Source organism: Adiantum capillus-veneris, chromosome 23 (genome assembly GCF_014529385.1).
Source record: "Adiantum capillus-veneris isolate H3 chromosome 23, ASM1452938v2, whole genome shotgun sequence".
Lineage (NCBI taxonomy): Eukaryota > Viridiplantae > Streptophyta > Polypodiopsida > Polypodiales > Pteridaceae > Adiantum > Adiantum capillus-veneris.
In genome coordinates, this window is record NC_140953.1 from 37,927,885 (window position 1) to 37,937,447 (window position 9,563).

The following is a 9,563-nucleotide window of genomic DNA, read 5'->3' on the forward strand; positions in this document are numbered from 1 at the left end:
GGCTCCAAGTATGAATTCTAAGAAGCCTTAGGGTTGATTTTAACTTGCCGGAGAGATAGTCTAGATTTAGCAGTTTTTGAGACCAGTTTCGTGGGGTCTACAAAGCAATGTGTTAAGGTTTTGTACAAGAGGTGAAGTTCTAAAGCCCACGGGTGAGTTTAGATTTTACAAGAGTCCATTCTACTTTAGCAGGTCATAAATTAGCAAGTAGGTTTTAGCCCGGGTCAGCTTCATAGAGCCTCCAAAGGATAGTGCAAAGGTCTTGCACGTAGCTAGTAGAATTGAAGGTGAGACTAGGGTTTTTAATCAATAAAAGGGAAAGGCTAAAGTTTAAGTTTAGATCAACCCTTCCTTCATAAGAAAGTTGACCCTAGTCCTTCTCTTCTAAGTTTGGCTAGGTCACACGTCCCAAGTAGCTTGCATGTGCTTTATGTGAACTTAGCAAGAGTGTGTGAGTGTAGTCTTGCCAAAGATAAGTCAAAAGGAAGAGGGGACTATTTGGTTCAAGATTAGCAAGCAAGAAAGAGTACATGTTCTAGCATATGCATCTAGTTGCATTTTAAAGTGTTCAATTTTTGTTAGTCTAAGTAGTGAGCATTCCATTTTGAGATTTTTAGCAAGTGAGCAAGAGAACAAAAGAGGGAGCTCATGGAAAATTTTGCATGCTCTTCTCTTTTTTTTTAAGTTCTCATTGTGGCAAAGAAAAATCTCTCTCTCTCTCTCTCTCTCTCTCTCTCTCTCTCTCTCTCTCTCTCTCTCACACACACACACACACACACACACTCACACACACACACACATGGGAGCTCATGGAAAAATTTGCATGCTCTTTCTCTTCTTTCTTTTAAAGTTCTCGTTGTGGAAAAGCAAAATCTCTCTCTCTCTCTCTCTCTCTCTCTCTCTCTCTCTCTCTCTCACACACACACACACACACACACATAAGCTCAAGAGTTAGTTCTTATGCTCGAGCACTTGGCTATGGATGCAAATCCAAGCAAGTAAGTGAATGCATGAAAGATCTTCTTCTTCTTCTTCTTCTTATCTATTATTCAAGCTACGATCAAAGATTGCTCATGGAGTAAGCATACTAGACATTATTGATTCTTTGCTTCTGAAATACGTCCCCCTCATCTATCTCTTACCCTGCAGTTTGTTCTCCCCGCTAGGGTGTTTAGGACATAGGAAGAAGGGTTACACTATGGAATCATGAAGTTCACCATCTTCTTGGTTCAATGAAAGCTCCGCAAGAGCACAAGATTGTGTTGTAACCAAAACTCTCTTTGAGAGATAATTAAAATACAAAGTCCTTTGGGAGGGGGGATTGCTCCACAAAAATTCGATCCTCGACAAGTTGTCAATCTTAATTGTATTATTCTCTTCAATTTATTTGTATGATTTAATGTTAAAATGTGTATAAATGTGCAATGAAATCAGCCCGGCACAATTTCTAATTCTCCTATAAATAATCCTCTTAAGGGAAAACTCATCTTTTATAATCTATTTCTACTTTGATTCAAAGAAAATACTAGATTCATTGACATTGGTATTAGAGCTAAGGTTTCTCTTTTCTTGCCCAAGAAGAGAGGTCCTTGAGTAATATATGAAAGGTTGGCGTTGCTCATTGCAATAGGGTAAAGTGGGTTGGGCTTTATTATTTTGGATGGCATGTTTGCTTGCAACGTATGGGAGACACCACCGAGAACTATGGTCTTAATAATGGACTCTTTTTAGATTTGCCTATGGCTTAACCATTATTGAGCTACTAGGCACTCGATAGAAATTGGTCTCAAGATGGCACTCTTAAACCCACCCCACTACTCTTTGCAATTAACAATATTCTTAACCACGGGTGTAGTTACTTGGGTGCTTATTTTCAAGGGTTTAGAGGAGTAGCAACTAAAGTTCTGAAAGTGCCAAGGAAAGAGTTAGCATACACATAAAAGGAACTCTAATTATGGCACAACATAATCAAGAGAATATGATTAATATTGACAACTTGGATCTAGCACATGTTGTAACCATTGAGGATGGTCGAATAGCTGTCAACTATCTTATTCGCAAGCTTCAAGAAGCTATGTGAAACCCTACTTTGTAAGCGGAGATTCAAAGCGGAATTAAAGCTCTTCAAGTTTCTCCAAGTACCCAAGAAGAAAGAGCTCCTATGGGGCCTGCTAGTGAGACCTCCAAAAGAGGAGTCTCTTTGCGTAATGACGAGGAAGTATGAGGAGGACCTCCAAGGCAAATTGTTCAAGAGGAGTCCATATGTCAGGAACTTTCAAGGGAGAGGCATGAAAGTGATACTCTCAATACCTCTAAAACTGATGCAGCCCTAAGAAGACGATGGGCAAGGCGATAGCCCAATCCTTCCAAGAAGAAGAGGAACTCGTTAAGCACTCCCTCCACTGCCAATCCCAAGAAGGGAGAAAACAACACAAGAAGGAGGAAGTGAAGAAAGCGGTCATCATCCTCTCCTCCTCCTTCTTCTTCTTCTTCTTCCTCTTTGTCGTCATAATCTTTCACAAAGGAGAGCATTGAATTGCTGTTATAATAATCAATATCTAATTCTCCTAAATGATTTTCTCATGTTAAACTGATCATTTAATATGGGGAAGTGCCAGGGGAGAGAAACCTAGAATATTGGTTAAGCTAGCAGACCGGACACAACAGGGATCCAAAGGAGGGAAAATAGGCATCCAAAGGGGGGGCATCTGCAAAAGAGCAATGTGCAACACTGGGCTTAAAAGACCCTAAGGTTCAGCCCATTAAGACTTTCAAAATGCTAAGGTTCCAAAATTCAAAGGTTGTGTCCAAAGGTCAAACATTAGGGGAATTGGATGCTTTGTGTGTGTCAAAAGGTGTCTTCATAATCCCTACATAGGAGGGGGAGAGCCTTGCAAGTAGGGGATGAGAAAGAAACTCACACACACACACACACAAGCTCCCTTTACACAAAGGGAATGAGGGACACATGTCAGCTCCCTAGCCCAGATGCCCACAAGGTGTACCCAATTCCTATTGGATGGCCTTGGAGGTGGACCAATGAGAATTAAGCTAGAGTAAATTTAGTTTAATTAATTTAAAAACACTTAATAAAAGAACCAATAAGAATTAAGCTCTCTAGAAGACTATTGGACACTCTCCCAAGGGGTCGAATGAGCATTCAGTAGCCCAATGGCTTGCCTGATTCCTATTGGCTAGGAGGCAAAGGGTTCCAATGAGAGTTTAGTTGAATTAAATAATTACCTAAAGCTCTCACAAAAGGGGAAAGGGGGACACATGTCAGAAGGCTATCACTTACGCTGCTTAATTTCCATTGGCTAGGCCTAGGGAGGTCCAACAGTGTTGTAGCATGAGCATTTAGCAAGGGGGGTCGACCAAGAGAGAGAGAGGGGGCTGATTTTTGGAAGGCATTATCACACACACACACTCACATAATCTCATGTGTGAAGCAAAGAAGACTCTCTCTCCTTCTCAAGCTTTAATGGAAAGCTTACCACCTACCCCAAGCTTGTGAGAAGGGATGCCTACACCAACAACTCTTGGCTTTGTGGTGCAAATCCAACCAAGATCCAAGCTTCAATGCATGCTCATCTCCTCTACCATGCTAATTAATAAGCTAAGCTATGCTAATATGAGTGATTATGTGAGGAGATGTACATCTTTCTCGTAAGAATACTCCTTCTTCCTCTCAATCTACTCTCATACCCCGCTAGCTCTCACCATCTTCGAAGGTGTGTGAGGTCTTCGGTCTGAGACCGTGAGGGAATTGATGTTGTGTTTGATAAGTGTTTTTCTTAGTGCATGAAGTTTCCATCTTCATTGCACTAGCTAGTATTGAAGAAGGAACACAAAGAATTGTATTGTAAAATGTCTCTCTTGATGGGAGAAACCATTATACAAAGCCTTTTGGAGGGGGGACCGGCTCCATGCAAATCCGGTCCTCAACTGTTGTCAATTGCTTAATTTCTCTCTCTTTTGAAGTATTGTTCATGCTATCTAACTAGGTGTTATGCTTTTTGTTGCTCTCTCCACCCAAGCACTCTTGTTATTCTCATTAGGAAGCTATTCTAATGAAATGCTCACTATGTTCATGCTATTTTCCGCTACACACATGTTACTAGACCATTAAATGTTACACTCGCCACTTAAGAGAGCAAAGAGAAGAGGTAAACGGAGGAGCTATGTGGCATAAAAGAAGTCATGCAAGCTTAAAAAGTTCAAGGAAGGAGGAAAGAACATCACTTTTCTTACCTATGATGGAACCTTTGGAGCAATTGATAAAGTGTTGGATTTTATCCAACAATTTGACACGACTTTTGCAGATGAAGAACTTTTAGAATCTTCAAAGATCCAAAACATCTCCATGCATTTCCAAAAGTCAGCACATCAATGGTGGGCAAGTCTATGTGCCTAAGAAGAAGCTTCAAAGACATGGAAGGCCTTCAGGATTGCTATTTTGAAGCAATTCCTCTCAAGTGATGCCAACAATAAAGTTCTCATGGAATGGTTATGGCACTTTATTCAAAAATCTGTAGATAAGCTTTGGGAGTCACATCTCAAAGCCACTATCTACAAGAAGAGAGACTTTGCAGAACAAAAGCCGAAGAGATGAGTGAGTATGTCAATTCACAAAGGCCCAAAACTATCTCGATAACTATACATCACATGATAGTCGCCTCGAGGATTCATTTATGACAATGGAATAAGAAGGGCCCCAAGACTACAAAAGCTACGGAACAGACTAAGCAAAATGAGAAGAATAACGCGACACAAAATTCCCCCAAGGCTATTAACAACAACATCAAAGCAAAGGTGAAGGACAAAAGCTACAAAGGTAGAAACAAACTTTCACTTGAAGAGAGAGAATGTTATTGTAAGGATAGCAAGGGTTTCAAGTGTTGGGAGAAAGAACATAATTCACATGTATGTCATAAGAGAAGTGAACGTAATGACCCTCCTAGAGCTACCATGGTGGAATCTCTAAAAGAGAAAGGCTATTGCAAAGGAGCACCACTCTCTTCTGCTTAGGGAAAAGTAAGAGAGCATGGTGCTTTCATACTTTTTTATCCCGGCTCCACCCACAAATTTATCTCTATTGTGCTAGTTACTAAGCTAGGAATCCATGGATTTGAGATGGGGGATGTGGTGAAAGCAGATGAAGATTTCAAAGGGGGCCAGAGACCTCAATCACTCCATTGATTGGCAAGCTAAGGCTCCATAAGCAATGTTGTGTCGACAAAGAATATTTCATCATCTCCCCACTCAAACACGAATATGTTATCTTAGGGGCACCATAATTTGATCGCATGGCTACCGCTATGAAGTTTCTTTTTAAAAAAAGTCATATTTTCCTATAGAGGCAAGGATAGTGCACTTGATGTAAATAGTGTGAGTAGAACCATACCACTTATACATACTCAAGCTTTTGACAAAGTAATGAAAATTTGTCTTTCTTGTTACATGGTTTTTGTCAAAAATACTAAAGAAGATGCATGTGTTCTTAAACACCTAACAAGTGAAACTAAATAGGAGTTAGAATTGTCTTTTCCTAAATGATTTCAAGATGTGTTTACGGATGACGTCCCAGGGAGCTACCTTCCAAAAGAGGGAAAGATGATCATACCATAGAACTTCTACGTAGTAGTTCACTTCCTAATAAGCATCCTTATTGAGTCTCAACGGCTAAACAAGAGGAGATTCTGAGGCAAGTGAACATTGTAGAAAGAGGGATGGTCTGGACTAGTTCTTCTCCATTTTGTTCACCAGTTCTACTAGTACAAAAGAAGGATGGTACCTATAGATTATGTGTGGACTATCAAGCTCTTAAAAGTGGTTATTACCAAATAAGGATTGTGCTTGAAAATATTCATAAGACCACCTTTTGTATAACATCTAGCCTATATGAATTCTTGGTACTCCCTTTTGGGCTTACCAATGCATCAACTACCTTTTATTGAATGATGGAGATGCTCTTTAGATCCCATCGATGCTTCAGGGGAGTGTTCTTTGACGATATTTTTATCTACTCCAAGGCCATTGAAGAACACAAGCAGCATCTTCAAGTAATATTTCAGGTTTTGAGAGATATTAAGCTTTATATCAATCAAAAGAAGAGTGAGTTTTTCTTAAAAGAGGTTCAATATCTAGGTGATCCCAAGTAGGGATCCAAATGGACGTTGAAAACTTGGAGGTAATAAAAGGATAGCCTACATGAATTGAGAAGCTTTGTAGGAATGTGGATATACTATAGACACTTCATTGAAAATATTTAAATCATAGCAGGGCCATTATATAACTTAATTAAAAATGATGTTAAATATGTATGGACTGCAAAAGAGAATGAATCTTTTGAAAATCTCAAAGCACAGTTAATCTTTTAAACAGTGTTGATATGACTGAACCTTTCAAAACCTTTTGAAGTCTAAGTTGATGCTTGTGGATATTTCCTTGGAGCTGTGTTGTTGTGAGTGCAGGGATGCGTGGTGCAGTGCGATGTGTGCGGGGAAGGGGAGAAGCACGAGATTGGGTGGAGCAACCTCAGGGAGTAATGAGTGAGGAGCTCCTTATTCTTCATATAGAAAGAATAAGGGTATGTACACACGATGGACGGGCGGTCGAACACCGAACGTCCGACCCCGGGCAAAGGCGCAACGCCTTTACCCCAACAGTTTCTTCAAGAAGGGCATGCCATAGCATATGAAAGTAGGAGATTGAATGAGAAAATAGGCATCTATGAAAAAGAGTTGTTGGCTATTTTACATGCCTTAGAAGCATGCAAAGTTATCTCCTAAGCACTCCATTTATTTTGCACAAAGATCATCAAAGTCTTAAGTACTTTCTCATGCAAACTCAATTGAGTGATCAGAAACACTCTTTCACAATTTAACTTTCATATTCCTCACATAGCCAGTAAGCACAACCAAGTGGACGATGCTCTTTCATGAAGTCCAAAGGTGAATGTTGTATCAATAGCTACTCATAGTGATCTATCTTCTAGGATATATGAGTATGCTACAGATCCAAACTTCAAAGATGTAATGTTAGCTATTGCACTAGGGAAGAAAGAGGAACCATACAATGTGCAAAATGGTTATCTTTTATATGGAAATAGGTTTTGCATTACACATAGCTTACGTAAAAAAGTTATGTATGAATCTGATATTTCCCCATATGTGGGACATAGAGGGATTCAATCTACTCTCAAGGAAGTAGAAATGTACTTCTATTGGCCAACAATGAAGGCATGCATACCGGGTTATGTTGCCAAATGCATTGTATGTCAAAAGACAAAGTATGATAGAGGGAAGTAGCTTGGCTTGCTTCAACCGTTGCCTAAACCTGATTTCCCATGGGAGAGTATATCCATGGATTTCATCTTTGGATCACCAAAGTCCATACATGGGAATACAAGAATATAAACAATAGCAGACTGGTTTAGCAAGCAAGCATGTAATTAAAAAGATTGTTAAAGCACACCATATGGCAACCTTCTTTATCTCACAAGTTTTTATGTATCATGGATTACCAACATCCATAGTATTCGAAAAAGATCTAAGAATGACCATAAACTTTTGAAAAGGACTCTTTGTATATTTGGGTACTAAGTTGAATTTCTCCTTGGCCTATCAACCACAAACAGATGGCCAAAGTGAAATAACAAACTAGACCATTATTGATCTACTCTAAGCTTATGTTATGGAGGTGAATCAAAGAGATCAATGGGAAAAATATTTATCCTCGATAGAGTATATGTACAATGACACTTTCCATACTTTTAGAGGAAAGGCAATGTAATTGAAGGAAGACCCAAGCTGCATTTGATAATTAAGACACTTGGGAAGATATTTGCTACAGCTGATGAGGATAGCAAAGATTTTAAAGAGACTTACGAAAAGATTAAGGAAGATATATTTATCACAAAACAGAAGCAAAAGGCTGCTACTGATAAGCACAAAAGATCCTTGAGCTTCAAGAAAAATGATTGGGTATTGCCTAAGTTTTTCAAGGCATGCCTCACCCATATAGGAGTCAAAGGGACATAGAACGCCAATTGGTCATCAAAAATATTATGCTAAGTTAGCAAAAAGATATTATGGCCCATTCCATATCATCAAGCCAATTAATGAATTGGCTTACAAGTTAAGGCTACCTAACACTTGGCTCATTCATGATGCTTTTCATGTAAGCCTTTTGAAGCCTTATAAGGGCGAGCTATCCAAAGAACCAATAACTAAAGATCCATCCAAGTTTGAAGGTCAAGAAGAGATCTTGCAGCCCAAGAGCATCCTACGACATGAAAGAAAGGTTTCAAGAAGTGGTAATACTATCCAACAATATCTTATTATGTTTAAGAATTATCTTTATCTTTTTGAAGATTCAAGGTGGATGCAAGGCATCTTATTAAAGGATAATATAAACCTTGTAAATGCTTACAATGACTCATATCATTGTAAGAACCATGCATGAATACACATGTTTTTTGAAGAACTTTGTCTTGTTTTGACTGTAAGATTTCTTTTTAACGTTAATAAATTATATAAGTGTATGCATACAATGAGTACATGCTTGCGGCAGCTAGTCTCTCAAGCACTAGTAGACTCATGTGATACCGTGTAAATGCTTACCTTTGACTCATGTCAAAAGGAAGAACCGGGTATGAAAAATGAATTTATATAAATAATTTTGTCTTTTTTTTATTGTAATATTTTTTTTTTAATGTTGATAAGTTATATAAGTGTATGCTTACAATCAGCATGCTTGTGGCAGCATAGTCTTTTAAGCACCTAGTAGACTTTGCCAAGCTACTACAATATATGAAAGGCTAAGTAAAGACACGCTTATGATAGCTAAGTCTTCCAAACACCAAGTGTAATTAGTCACCACTCTAGAAAAAACTTGGACGGGTAAAAAGGGATCCTCTACCCAAAGTAAAAAAACTAGTTATGACTTTATCTTCCCTACTCTATAGTCGAGAACAACTATGAATTCAAGGGAGAGGTAATGTCTTAAGAATTAGCTTCTGCCTTTCTAAAAGTATTTCCCATCTTAATTTGACCATTTAAGTATGGGAAAAATAAAAGAGAATGAGTGAAGTTGATTAAAGTGATTATAGACTAACTCGATCAAAGGAATAAGGTTAAAGTTAGATGGGCGGCACCCGCGACGCCCACCCAATATGGCCTGCACCCTTACAATCTCCCACTTGAAGGTCATAGTAGCCCAAGTGGCCTATGTTAGTACAAACTTGTACCAATGTGAAGCATCATGAGCCTTCATCCTACGCCCATCCTCTCATTGCAATTGCAAACCACTCAGTGGCTAAGCTCTTCGTAAGAGCATATGCAGGGTTGTCATCCGTGTGAACTTTGGCTAATTCAATGCATTTGCTAGCCAAAATATCCCGTATCACATGATACCCGACCTCGATGTGTTTCAACTTGGGATGAACACGAGGATCTTTACCAACGTAATCACACTCTGGCTGTCACAATGTAACATTGGAGTCTGGTGTATACCAAGGTCTCCCACTAGACGAGATAACCATACAACTTCCTTGCTGGCAT